Raw genomic sequence first — 15467 nt, forward strand, 5'->3', positions numbered from 1 at the left:
TAAGTCTATAAGGATTATTTATTCAGATACCTGAAAATTTCCACTGGACCTTTGATCTTAGAGCAGATGATGAATTCCAGAGCCTACTCTGAGATATGACTACCTTTGAAAAGTGCTTAGTAAGGCTCTAGTGATCATTCTAAAACATGCCTGGTAATCAGTGTTAACCCCAAAGATCTACCATGTCTACCATTGCTTTTGCCTAGAAGTTATTCTCCCCTCCACCCCACAACTCTGAGTATTTGGCTTATAGAGCTTTATATTTTTACCTGACCAAGTTCATTTGCATGATATTCCTATTAGGATTTTTTAAATATTTTTTTAGTTGTAGTTGGACACCATACCTTTATTTTATTTATTTATTTTTATGTGGTGCTGAGGATCAAACCCAGTGTCTCACATGTGCTAGTCAGAGCTTTACCACTGAGTTACAACCCCAGCCCTCCTATTAGTTTTCTTCTTTCTTTTTTTTTTCTCTTTTTTTTTGGGGGGGGGCGGGTCTGGGATTTTAATCCAGGGGCAGTTTACTACTGAGCTACATCCTCAGCCCTTTACTTTTATTATGAGGCAGGGTCTTGCTAAGTTGCTGAGTCTGACCTTGAACTTGGGCTCCTCCTGCCTCTGCCTCTCAAGTTGCATCACTATATCCCTCTATTCCTATTAGGTTTTTAACACTTGACTTTTAATTCTTATAGTGTTTCAAAATAGCTTTGTCAATAGCAAATCAATCAAATAGAATCAGATAATCCTCTCAGCTCACCCTAGACAGTACACTGATTTTTTTTTTTTTTTTGCCTCTTTCCAAGCCTTGGATGATTCTTCTTGGCAATTCATAGCTTATATCTGTGTCTATACTCCTTTTAGAGTATAAGTTCAAAACTAGAACTTTAGGCATTGGCCAAACATTGAGAGCTACTTCATGCCAGTCACCAAACAAGACTTTAGGTATATAAACATGATACAAAGGCAGAAAAATATCTTCCCCTGATGTTAGGGACTTATTCTAGTACATATTAAAGATACATAAACAAATAACATACAATATATGAGTTGTACCTTAAGAGGATAAATTTGTGGCATAAGTATTATTCACAGGAAAGAAGTAATTCCACATATTACTAATGCAAAAACCTGAGACAGTTGCACCATCCTTTTTAATAATAAAAGAGCCATTTATCTCTCTTGAGCCTATACTAAAAAAAGTAAAAACAGTAGTCCCTCTTATCCACAGTTTCAGTTACCCATGTTCAATCATGGTCCAAAATAGTAAATGGAAAATTCCAGAAATAAGTAATACATAAATTTTAAATAACTTATGTTACAGTATATTGTAATAAGTGTTACATTTTATTGTTAGTTATTAATAATCTCTTACTTTGCCAGTTTTATAAGTTGAACTATATTATGGGTGTATAGGTATAGGAAAAAACATAGCATAATATAGTATATATAGGGTTTGGTACTCTCCTCAATCTTAGGCCCCTGAGGAACATCTTGGAGCATGTGTTCCCAAGGATAAGGGGTCTACCATACAAGCAAAATAAATTGGTCAAAAGTTCCCCACACTCCCTTTTACTCAGATCACAATCTTTTTTTTTTTTTTTTTTTTGTACCAGGAATTAAACCCTGGAGCATTTAACCATTGAGCTATATCCCCAGTCCTTTTTATTTTTTATTTTGAGACAGGGTCTCATTAAATTGCTTAGAGTGTTGCGGCGTTACTGAGGCTGGCTTCAAACTTGTGATCTTCCTGCCTCAGCTGGGGTTACAGGTGTGTGCCACTGTGCCCAGCCAGGTCTCATATCTATTGAATAACTTTCGAACTAAGAATTCAATGTCAGATTTTTTTCACACCATATAATTCTCTGTATCATCAAAAGCATTAGCTTTGAAGAGTTTCTATAAGAGTGTTGCAGTATTATTTCTGGAATTTTTCCCAAGCTGTGGACACCTATTCTAAAGAGTTGATGCAAACGCATAGGAAATGACAACCTATCATGATGGTTGCCTGACCAATGGTGCAAGAAGCAGCAAAAGGACCTAGGGCTCTGGTTCTCAAATATCATACCATTGGCTGGTGCTGGGCTAATTACTGAAGCATCACTTGGAAAGCCTGTTAAAATTCAAAACCCTGGGTCCTACTTCCAGAGATTTTGGCTTAGTAGCAAGTATAGGTTTCCTTTGGTGTTTATAACGAACAAAATTTAATTAGAAAAAAGTTTAGTCCAAAGAGTAGAGAAACATGCTAGTTCAAATCCTGAATCTACCATTTGCTAATTATGTGACCATATGTGTTAACACTTTCCATCCCTGTAACAAAATACCTCAAAAAAAAAAAAACAATCTAAGAAAAGAAAGATTTCTTTTGGCTCACAGTTTCAGAAGTTTCAGTCCATGGTAGCCTGGCTCCATTGTTTCCATGCCTGTTGCGATGCAGAACATCATGGTAGAGGGTATAGCAGAGCAAAGCAATTCACCTCACTGTCAGAAAGTAGAGAAAGAATGAGGAAGGAGCTGGGGACGTGATTCCCTTCAAGTAAATGACCCCAGTAACCCACCTTCTAAAGTTTCCACCACCTCCCAACAAAGCCATCAATACTCTGGTTTCTCTTCAGACCATATAAATCTTTCACCTTTTACCAACAATGCCATCAAATTATGAATCCATCAATGGATTAATCCACGGACAAGGCTAGAGCCCTCATGATCTAATTCCTTCCCCAAAGCCCCACCTCTGAACATTGCTGCAGTGGAGACAAAGCCTTAAATACACTAGACTTTGGGGACCATTCCAGATCCAATCCATAACACATGCCACATCCTAGTTTCTAATCTATAAAATGAGAGTAATGATAGCATCTACCTTGTTGTAAGAATTAATAAATTGGGCTGGGATTGTGGCTTAGCAGTAGAGTGCTCGTCTAGCATGTGCAAGGCCCTGGGTTCGATCCTCAGCACTACATAAAAATAAATAAATAAATAAAGGTATTAAAAAATAATTACAGTATACCATTTAATACTAAAAAAGAATTAATAAATTAACACATAAAAAGCAGTTAGGACACTGCCTGGCACAGAATAAGTGCTATACTAATGTTTCAGATCAAATAATTAAAATAAATATATCTGTATCATTAAGAAAACCAGGAAGCCTGGTAAAACTGCTAGTGGAAATAATCAAAAGACCCATTATTCAACATTTGCTATGAACCAGGTACTCAAAAAATGGCACCTATCTTTTGCATTATATGCTTGGAAAATTCAACAGAAATTTATAATAAATATACAGTCCTATTTCTGTCTTCTAATGAGATCAGCAGAAAAGATGCCTATGTCAGTGAGCTCTCTCAGTAAACAGCATATGTATTTTTCATAATGATAAAATTTCATCTAATAAGCATATGATCTGAATGCCTAATTCCAGACTTCTTCTCTTCCTCCCAACCCTCAGTGCTGGGGATCAAACCCAGGGCCCCATGCATGCTAGGCAAGTGTTCTACCACTGATCTACACCTTCAGTCCCCACAGTCTTCTTAAATAAGGATCAGTCCCCAGTATTGGATTAAGTACTGCTAGGAGGCAAAGACTTTGTTTTTGGCATTGGATTGGAATTATTTTGGTTTTGCTTGCTTTTATTTTTACTTTTTTTCTTGTGTTTCCTTTATTTTTCCTAAATTCAACTTATAACTATCATGGAGTATCTCTGGATTCTGGTTTCTCATAGTTTGGTAAATGAGTCTTGCTCACCTTGTCTTCTTTCTGATTTTTATGAGCACCTTTTACTTATTCTCCCATTCATTCAAAAGCTTATCTGAGCTCCTTGATTGGCCCAGGATTTCTGTTAGCAGTTGGATCTAGAGTCTCTGCCCTCACTGATCTTGGAGTCTAGTGGCACCAGAAACTATATTATTAGTGTCTATAACCAACACTAAAATAAGCACTTAATGAAATATTTGTTTGAAGTAATGAAACTTCCTTGTTTTCTTCTCTCTGGATTTGTAAATTGAGAAGTTCCTGTTAGTTCTTCAGTTACCCCTGACTCAGGCTAATATCCAATACTAACAAACAGGGTGTAGAGATCTCAGAGATCAGTTACCACCTAAAACAAAAGACTAACAATTTATAACTTTATGCGGCACACTAGAAATGCCAGAAATGGAAATGCTGCTTAACTGTCATCTTTCTGGATATCTATCTAACAGTATGGGGAATTGAACCCAGGGCCTCATGCATGATAGACAAATTCTCTACCACAGAGCTGTACCCCTAGTCTTCAGCAATTTTTTTAAAATAAAAAGACCTAAGTGCAAAACAAGAGCAATTAGCTTTATCAGTTGTCTTTAGATACATTGTTCGATTTTTTTCTGATATGATTGTACAAGAAACACTAAAAGATGAGGTTCTCCCATTTAAGGCCAATAAGAGAAACATAATGACAATGTAGAATACATAGGCAAAGTAAGATTACCAACTACTCTTTCTTTGCAAGGACAATCAATCCTTTGTTTTCACATTCTCTTCTTCCAATTTGGGGGATGGAGTGTTAAAATGGAAGCAAAGGTTATAGTAAGTAGTGTAATCATTTTTAAACTCCTTAACTGGCCAAAAATTAAAGGTTGATGACTCTATTTCTCTCTTTTCTCTTTTATTCATATTTATAAAATCTAAAAGTCTGGAAACTGCTATACAGAGAGTGAAATCCACAGGAGTTTGGAACCTAGATGGTATTGACTTATTCATTTATTTTAAAACTTCTATGGAACCAAACCACTATACTCCGTATGACAACCTCCCAAAACAAGATCAGATCTTATCCAGGTCCATAATTTTGTCCAATAATTGGTTTCTCTTATCAAAAATATTTACTGTACCAAATCTTGACCATCATCCTAATGCTCCACTTTTCTGTGATTCAGGACTTAGATGATCTTAAAAATAGGACAGCACCAGTTTCATGAATATAATGGAAATAAAGGACACAGACTGTAGAACCAGATGGATGCTCACAGAGTGCTTCTGCCAGTTACTTACCCTGTGACCTGATGCAGTTTACTTGTCTGGTCTTCATTGTTTTCATCTGAATAATGATAACAAAACTACACTGCTAAAAAATGTGATTGTAAGGACTAAATGTAAAATGTTCACGTGTAAGATTTAGAACACAATAGTTGTTCAATAAAAGTAGCCATTATGACTTACTTACTAAGATCACTTCTATAAAGTATTTGGAACTTTTTCAATGTCTTTTTTCATAATATAAATACAGAAAGACATTTTGAACAGAAAAACAATATAGTTATATCTTTCAGCCCCCACATTTCACCTCTCACCACATTCTTATCCAAGTACAAAACTTGGTATTTTGGAGCATGTCTTCAAAAAATTGTCAGTCAAACAAAGTATTAACAAGTAAAAGCAATGATGTACCTCCAAAGCCTAAACATTTTTTTCTAAAAATTATATGACAGTAATAGGTAAGATCAACTGTATGTGGATATCACTTATCCCAAGCAAAAGATTTAAATAGACACCTGTGGTGTGGTGTCAGGTGAGTGCGGCACTACCTGCATGTTAAAAGCTATAACTCAAGGTGCTAGGGGGGAAGAGGGGTTTCCAGTGGAGGGCACAAGAATTCTACTCATCATAGGCTATTTGGCTTCCCAGTAATATATATAAGGAAAACACTGATGCAGCAATTTTTGTCATTATAAATAAATAAACAAGCCATATTATAGTGTCATATTGTATGCATGTATGAATATGTAACAACAAATCTCATCATTATGTATGACTATAATGCACCAATAAAAATATAGGAAAAAAGTCTATCACAGAGAGTAAAAATAATCACAGGCATTTCTCTCTTTAAGAATGTGTTTTGGGAGCTGGGGTTGTAGGTCAGTGGTAAAGCACTTGCCTAGCATGTGTGAGGCACTAGGTTCAATTCTCAGTACCACATATAAATAAAGATCCATTGACAATTAAACAATATTTTTTTGTAAAAAGTATGTGCTCTGCATATCTTAGCTTTTGCTTTTAGCTTTTGCTTTTAAATTATCTAAATTCCCGCTTTCCCTGGCTCCCAGTCCTTCCATGGAGGACCTGATGTTATGCTGGCCTAATGGATCACCTACAGGATATAACCCACAAATGTGGGCTAGTGGTGTGTTGGTCACCTGAAAGAGTCACTGACAGTCATTCTCCTCTCTGCTTCAGTCTGAAAGGTTTGTACAACAACAGTAAAGTTTTAATTATCAGATCTGTATATGTTCAGGATACCTAATGCAGAAGCAAACAAAATCAAAAATTCAAAATAATTTAAACAAACTGAAGCAAAAAACCAAACCGATAATATAAATAGGTTTTAAAAACATCAATTACAAGAATAGTTTTGGAGCGATCTTGTTTGCCAAAATTTCTATTGGAATCCAAATTTTTATTGATTTTTTAAAAATAAATGATAGCAGAATGCATTACAATTCTTGTTACACACATAGAACACAATTTTTCATATCTCTGGTTGTATATAAAGTATGTTCACACCAATTTGTGTCTTCATACGTGTACTTTGGATAATGATGTCCATCACATTTCCCCATCCTTGCTAACCCCTGCCCCCTCCCTTTCTCTCCCACCCCTCTGCCTTATCTAGAGTTCCTCTATTCCTCCCATGCTCCCCCTCCCTACCCCACTTATGAGTCAGCCTCCTTATATCAGAGAAAACATTCAGCATTTGTTTTGGGGGGATTGGCTAACTTCACTTGGCATTATCTTCTTCAATGCCATCTATTTACCTGCAAATGCCATGATTTTATTCTCTTTTATTGCTGAGTAATATTCCATTGTGTATATATGCCACATTTTTTTATCCATTCATCTACTGAAGGGCATCTAGGTTGGTTCCACAGTTTAGATATTGTGAATTGTGCTGCTATAAACATTGATGTGGCTGTGTTCCTGTAATATGCTGTTTTTAAGTCCTTTGGGTATAGACCAAGGAGAGAGATAGCTGGGTCAAATGGTGGTTCCATTCCCAATTTTTCAAGGAATCTCCATACTGCTTTCCTGTAGTAATAGAAGTGTCCTTTAATGAATACTCTGATTCATGACCTTTAATCAATAATTCTGTATTGATTCAAGCTGTGTCTGGGAAATACTTTCAACTTCTAGCCACCACAATTTAAGAGAAATTCTAATCCTAATAAGTAAATTTATAAATCAATGACTAGCACTAATTTATTCATTCAACAAACATTTAAAATATCTATTTTGTGCAAGGCACTTTTTTATTTTTATTTATTTTTTAAAATATTTTTAGTTGTAGTTGACACAATACCTTTAATTTTATTTATTTATTTTTATGTGGTGCTGAGGATCAAACCCAGGTCCTTGGACATGCTAGGTGTGTGTTCTACCCCTGAGCCACAACCCCAGCCCCAAGGCACTTTTTTTTAAAAAATTATTTTTTAAATTGTAGTTGGACACAATACCTTTATTTGGTTTATTTGTTTTTATGTGGTGCTAAGGATCAAACCCAGGGCCTCTCATGTGCTAGATGAGCACTCTACCACTGAGCCACAACCCCAGTCCCTGTGCAAGGCACTTTCATAGTGATTGATGCGAGAACCTGGGTAGCCAACTAAGGCCCTGGCCTCAAGGTACTTAAGTCTAGAAGGCATGGGACTAAAATTCCTACTATCCACTAGGTGGCAGTATTTCCTAATATTTTCTAAATCCTGACCATTCAGGCTGAAATAAGTATCATCTGCTATTTCAAGAGTATTTTCCATGTAAATCCAATCCTATAAAGTGACATGCAATGTCACATGAGTGGAAAAAAGTAGAATTGTTCCAGCAAATACTAGGTCAATACGGCTGAGTAATTCTAGAAGTTTTTTTTTAAGGGTTGCTACAACAAATAGTGCTTTTTCTTTTAAAGCTTGTAATGTTGTTTTTCTCATTAAAGACATTATTAGATTGCAGATATTTTAAATATTTTAATAACATAACCTATTAGTATATTTTTATGTCCTTTTCTGTTCCTTTTTTCTCTAAGTATATTCTTATAGTTGTAATTAAAGTACATAAAATTTACTTGTCATTTCCTCTTAATATTAATCACATCCAAAATTATTATATTGAAGTAAAATATTCTAAAATACACCTATATACTTACATATTTATATATTTAAAATATATTAATGTGTAATTATAAAATGTACTTATTCCCAGGACAAGCAGTCACTGCCAATTGTTATATATCTCTTTAAAATTTTTGTAGTTTCTGTTTTTAAAATTAAAAAAAAAAAACTCTGATCCTAAAAATTCTATTTGGTTCCATTTTTATCCTGTGGAAAAGAGAATGAAGTAGGAAAGAGTAGCAGGAGGAAGAGAAAGGACATCTCCACCCCTAGATGTACCTCCAACAGAAAAGCATAAAAACGTGCTTCAAGAGGCATGTACTAGATAGTTTACAGGAACATTATTTCAATTCTCTGTTGATGACTTTGCTTCCTATTCAGTTAAAAAATTTAAGCTATCACAAGAAAATGTCCACAAGCCATCTAGCACATGCCATCCACCAGCACCTACAAACACTGCCATCCTGTAGATGACGTGTTCATACCACAGCCAATCTTTCTGCTTGCATCCTGAATCTAATCCTGGCATACTCAAAGCATTCCTTCAGCAATTCTTCCCTCTCTGCCTCAAGTCAAAATGTTTTGTTTTCCACTGGATTGTTCCCATCAACATTCCAATAAATATGTTGTATGTGTCCAATCTTTAAAAAACCTTCCTGACCCAAACTCTTTTCTAGATCCTGCTTCTTTCCCTCTTTCCCTTTACAATAGAACTCCAAGGAATATGAGTCTATTGGAAACTCAGTTTCCAGTTTCCATCTCACATACTCATATATTCTCTCTCTCTCTCTCTCTCTCTCTCTCTCTCTCTCTCTCTCTCTCTCTCCCTTTGATATTGGGGATTGAACTGGGGACGCTAACCACTGAGCAACATCCTCAACCTATTTAATTTTTATTTATATTTAGACAAGGTTCTCACTAAGTTGGTTAGGTCCTCATTAAGTTGCTGAGGCTGACTTTGAACTTGTGATTTTCCTGCCTCAGCCTCCTGAGCAGCTAGAATTATGGGTGTGCAGCCACACATCTGCCCATTCTCTCTTGACCTGTTCTTGTCAGGTCCACACCAGGACTCACACTGAAACTGTCTTCAAGGTCATCAAAGCCCTCCATGCTACTAAATCCTAAGTTAATTTTTCTGACCTCATTTTATTTGCCTTATCAACATTTGTATTGGGGCTGGGGATGTGGCTCAAGCGGTAGTGCACTTGCCTGGCATGCGTGTGGCCCCGGGTTCGATCCTCAGCACCACATACAAAACAAAGATGTTGTGTTCGCCGATAACTAAAAAATAAATATTAAAAAAAAACATTTGTATTAATTGAAACTCTCTCTTACTTAGAATATTTTCCTCACTTGGGTTCCAGAAATGCCTCATTTGCTTGGATTTCTTCCTATCATTTTGGCTGCTCCTTCTGAAATCTATTTTTCTGGTTTCTCCTCATCTCACATCCAAGTATTTGAAGCCACAGAGCTTAGTCATTGGACCACTTCTCTTTTCAACCTGGACTCATTCACATGGTGATTGCATTCAGTTTTAAGGCTTTAAATACCAGCCCTGTGCAATCAACTTCCAAATTTATGTCTCTAACTTAGAACTCTCCCTGGATGAAGACCTGTATGTCTACCAGTTTGCAGGATATCTCCATTTGGATACCTAATAGGCATCTCAAGCTTAATATGTCTAAAACTGAGCTCTTAACAGCCATTCCATACACACACACACACACACACACACACACATTTCTTTGGCAGTTTTCCCTATCAAAACTAATGACAATTCCATCCTTCAAGTTCTCAAGTAATCTTTGACTTCTCTCTCACACCCTCCATCTGGTTAATCAGCAAATTCTCTTGGTTCTACCTTCAAAGTATATCCTAAATTTGGCCAGTTCTCATAACCTCTACTGCTACACCACATGATGTCCAAGACATCATCACCTCCTACTACTAGATCACTACAATAGTTTCCTTTCTCTTCCTCCTTCTACTCTTTCCCTACTTCAGTTGATTCTCAAAATAGCAGCTAAAATGGATCCTTTTATTTTAAAGTAGTAAGTCAGATTCTATTACTCCTCTGTTCAAGACTTTCCAATAGCTCCCATATCACTTGGAATAAAACCCCAAGTCCTTACAATGATCCAGGGGATCTTGTCTTTATTATCTCTCTGATGTTATTCCATCCCCTTCTACCCTGATCCTTGCTCACTTTACTCCAGTGCCACTGAGTTCTTTGCCATTCCTTGCATAGGGCATGCACAATCCCAGCCCAGGGCCTTTTCATATACCCCTTCCTCTGGAGGGGTTCCCCCAGATATCCACAAGGCTAGTCCCTCATTTCCTCTCAACTCTACTCAGAAGTCACATTCTTATTGAGATCCTTCAATGTTTCCCTTAAATGTCATATCCCTTTTCTCCATTTACTCTCCTACTAAGCTCCTCTCACTTTCTAATTATATATTTCTATTTGTCTTATCAACATTCATCTTAATTGATCTGTTTTATCTATTTTTCTTCTCCACTTGAATGTAAGCTCCACAAAGGCAGGATTTTTGTTGGTTTTGTTCACTGAAGCTTTGTCCCAAAACCTAGAATGTGAATGGCACATGGTATGTGCTTAATGTTTACTGCATGAATAAATGAATGAATGATGGCAGCCCAAACTAAGGCAGTGAGGGGAAGGTGAGGAAGGAGATGGATTAGACAAACAATAGAAATAATTGATAGGCTGTGGGATAAGAATGCAGTTAAATATGACCCTCGGTGGCTCAGTGGGTAGTTGGCTTCTTGAGATACAGGAGGAGTGAAGGTGGAAGGAGCTTGACTAGTTTCATTTGGGACCCGAGTTGTTGTGGGTCATCAGGTACAACAGGCAACTGGATATGAGGTCAAAGAAAGGGAAAAAAGATTAGTTTCTATGACCTGCTCTTGGAAAAGAGAAATTCTAGCTTCCTATGGTCTGCCTTAGGGAGGGAGCTATGAGCCAGGAACATGGACAAAAGCAAAAATATATACATATCATAATATCACAGATGATATTAAGGATCTATTATTATGTTGTATGATAATGGTAGAAAATTGAAAAAGTTCCCACACTACTAAGAGAGGATAGATTATACTGAAGCTATTGTAACAAGTAGTCACCATACTGTTTATTAGACCTGCTTAATCAATAAATGATAGTTCTGTAACCATAGTAACAAATAACCACCAGAACTGGTTTTAAATCCATTTAATCCATCATTGACCATTTCCTTCAATCCAATTTGCTATCGAATCCATTTGTGCCTTGCATCTGAAAGTCAATCAATAGGAAGTTAGTACAATGAACATGCTTCTGAATTCCACACTATCAGAAAGAGGTTTGTTTGCTAACTTTGCTCCTACAGCTGATGAAAACCTAGCCCTACCTCTAATATCCACCAGTCTCTGAATTACACTCTTTACCTGAATTTCACCCTTACCCTTCATCAGACTTCGTTTTTTTCAAAAGGTCACTCTGGTTACTTTAAACTATGAACTGAAAGGATGAAGGTATAGGTCAAGAGGAAAGGAAGTAGAGAAAATTGACAGTAACATAATTAAAACCAGGATGGACTTGAAAAAATCTTTAATGTTTGGACATGGATAGGCCACTCATTCATTCATTCATTCATTCTTTTTTTTGGTAAATATTTACATAACAGGCTCTATTACAGGCACTCAGGATAGATGGATGGATGGATGGATAGATAGACAAATTACATAACATGTTCAAAAGAGACAAATGACAAGAAATAATGCAAATGAGCTGCAAAGCAACAGGGTTGGAAGTACAGGGGTGTAAGAAGAGGATGCAATTTTAAATAATCCATCATTGAGAAAGTAGCTTTTGAGTTAAGGCTTGGAGGAGGTGAGGAAATCGGCCATGCTGAAACTATCCCAAGCTCTTACGGCTCTAACATGAGGATATGTCTGGTCATGTCAGGAGCAACAGAGGGCAGAGTGGCTGGCACTCAGGGGCCTAGGGAGAGTAGAAGGAAATGAGACTAGAGAGACTATAGGAGTCAGGTGTGGTGGCCAATGCCTATAATCCCAGCAACTCAGGAGGCCGAGGCAGGAGGATCCAGGCTAGCCTGGGCAAATTATTGTCTTATAATAAAAAAAAAAACAGGCATGGTGGTGAATGCCTGTAATCTCAGGAGCTTGCGAGGCTGAAGCAGGAGGATCATGAGTTCAAAGCCAGCTTCAGCAACTTAGTGAGATTCTTAGCAACTCTAAATAAAATATTTAAAAAGGCTGGGGATCTTGCTTAGTGGTTAAGCATCCCTGGGTTCAATTCTTGGTACCAAAAAATAAAAATAAAATAATCTGGGGATGTAGCTCAGTGGTAAAGTGCCCCTGGGTTCAATCCCCAGGACTGAAAGAAAATTAATAAATAAAATTAAAAGAGAAGCCCCAGGAGCAGCAGAGAGGAAGGAACCCCTCCCCTCAGTCAATATTCCCTGCATTTTCAGGAGAAGCAAGCACTCCCACACAGCCTCCTCCTAGTCACTGCTCCATGTTTTACGGGTGGGAAAAATAAGTAATCACTGTTACTTTCAAAGAATGCATTAGGTCTATCAAATTATACCTATGCAGCATTCGGCAAGAAACACTGTCCTAATTCCCCAATGTTTGTAAACTGCACGACTTATTTTGCAGGGAGTTGGTAGCTAAGTGGCTTTGGGTTACTGGGACCACAGCACACCTGCGAAGATGGCTGCAAGATGGCCTTTGGAGCACCAGAGAAAAGCTATTGATTTTCTGTTTCACTGAGAAAGATGTCTAATTCTGAGAATACCTTTGAGAGAAAAAAAAAGAGAGAACAGTTTCTCTCACCACTCTCTCTACCAGTGAGCAGTAAATTTTAAAATAAACCTTTATTAATGCAGCTTTTTATTATGAAAAGTTCAGACATATATAAATGTGAGAGGCTAGTATATTGAACCTCTCTGTACTTATTACTCAGGTTAAATAATTATCAGCAGATGGCCAACCTCTCTGTACTTATTACTCAGGTTAAATAATTATCAGCAGATGGCCAACCTTATTTTTCTCAATTCACCTAGCTATATATTTTTCCTGGGATATTAAAAAACTAAATTCAGGCATCAATATTTGTTGAGCACTTATTATATGTCAGATACTCCTCTACATACTGAAAATATAAAATGAAAAGGAGCAATATGAACAAAAATTATAGTCCACATAAATCTCTCATTCTAGATGTGAGAAACAGAACAAAACCAGTAAGTAAATGATGCAGTATGCTAAAGGGTGATAAGTGCAATGGAGAATGACAGGCCCGGGGATGTGACTCAGTGGTAAAGCACTTACTTAGCATGTCTAAGGCCCTGAGTTCAATCCTTAGCTCTGCAAACAAAGAGCGGGGGGAGTAAAGGAAAGAGAGAGAGAGAGAGAGAGAGAGAGAGAGAAGCAGTGGGAGGAATGAGGAGTGAAGGACTTTAAATAGGGTCAGGTTTTGTGTAGTAAATTTGGGGTGCACTCCTCAGATCCCCCTTCAGGACCCAAGGATTTATTTTCTCTGCAGCCGAAAAACACCATGTCACCCAAGCTCATGACTCCTCCCTAGGAAAGCTTACACCCAGTGACTTACCCACTAAGAAGTATAAAAGCCTATTCCTCTCTATCCCTGGACAGCTCTGAAGGGTCCATTCATCTTCAGTCCTCCTTGTAGGGTTGATTAAATCTTTAACTGAGATTGCTTTGCAATTCAATTTCTCCCTCTGCCAAATCCTGCTTCTTTCCCATTCCTTCTCTTCCATAGGTGCTGAATCAAGACAGCCCCTTAATAAACTTCCTGCACGTTAATCTCTGATTCAGAGTTTGCTGCCCAAGGAACCTGAGCTGGCAGACCTTTCAGAGACCATGACTTTTTAGCAAAGATATGACGTATGTAAGGGATTAAGTTCAGAATTATCTGAAAGCAACAGGAAGAACATTTCAGGAAGAGATAACAGCAAGTACAAAGACCCTGAGGTGGAAATGGACCTGCTGTGTTTGAGGATAATTGAGGAATCCTACATAGCTAGATTAGAGAGAGTCTGAGGGCCAATAATAAAAGATGAAGTCAGAGATACAGTGGGGAGTCAAAAAATGCAGACACATATAGACTGCTTAAGTACTTGGATTTTCCTCAAAGTAGAAAAATTAAGAATTTCCCCAAAGAGGGGAAAGTACTGGAGAGGGATATCGATCAAATTATATTGTTATATTGTCTACGAGTACTGATATGTAACAACAAATACCACCATTGTTTATAACTATACTACACCAATAAAAAATGTGGAGAAAGAAAAGAGAATTTCCCAACAGATCCCTGCCACTGCCTTCCTGTCCAAACTGCCTCAACTTTCTAGGCAAAATTTCCAGATATTCCTCATTTTCTTTCAGATCCATGAGTCAGTAAGTAGATAAATTGACATGCAGCAAGGAAGACCCCAGAACATAACCTAAGAGAGACTTCTAACCTACTTGAGAGCCAGCTCTAGAATACTCTAGTTTCAGTAGGCAGAATCTCTTGAATCTCCACATAATCATTTTTCTTTGGGGGGAGACTCAGGAAGCTCTCTCTAGAATAACCTAATATGGAACCAAGGCAAGAAACAAGAAGTGACTACCACCTTGGTCCACTGGAGACTGTCTGCATCTGAACATCCACTTTTTAGTCTCCTGGTTCAGTGCATGTTCAAAGGATGACACAGTTCTCAGAACATATCCCATCATTTGCTGGCTCTGATGGTACATGCCTATAATCCTAGCTACTCAAGAGGCTAAGATAGGAGGATTGCAAGTTTGAAGCCAGCCTCAGTAACTCAGCAAGGTCTTAAGCAACTTAGCAAGACCCTGTAAAATGGAAATAAAAAAGGGCTGGAAATGTAGTTCAGTGGTAAAGTGCCCTTGGGTTCAATCCTCAGTACCAAATACATAAATAAATAAATAAAATAGAAAGGGCTAGGGATGTAGCTCAGGATAAAGCCCCTGAGTTCAATGCCCAGCTCCCCCGAAGAAGAAGAAGAAGAAGAAGGAGGAGGAGGAGGAGGAGGAGGAGGAGGGTAAGGGAAAGAGGAAGAAGAAGAAAGAAGAAGAACATATTTTGTCATTTAAAAACACATGAATGTCCATTTTTAGCAGATATTCCAATGCTGGAACCTACAGAAGGGAAACCTAGTTTGTATCCTTTATCTCTCTTCCCCCAAACTTCAACTCCATATTTGCACCATTGAGCTGGGAGAAGAATTGGAATTGTCTCCTAATTCCTAGAGCAACAGGGCCCGGTAGGGAAAA

This window comes from Marmota monax, unplaced genomic scaffold, assembly GCF_021218885.2.
Source record: "Marmota monax isolate L192 unplaced genomic scaffold, Marmota_monax_Labrador192_F-V1.1 WCK01_AAM20220418_F8-fsc00001, whole genome shotgun sequence".
In the NCBI taxonomy this organism is placed as follows: Eukaryota; Metazoa; Chordata; class Mammalia; order Rodentia; family Sciuridae; genus Marmota; species Marmota monax.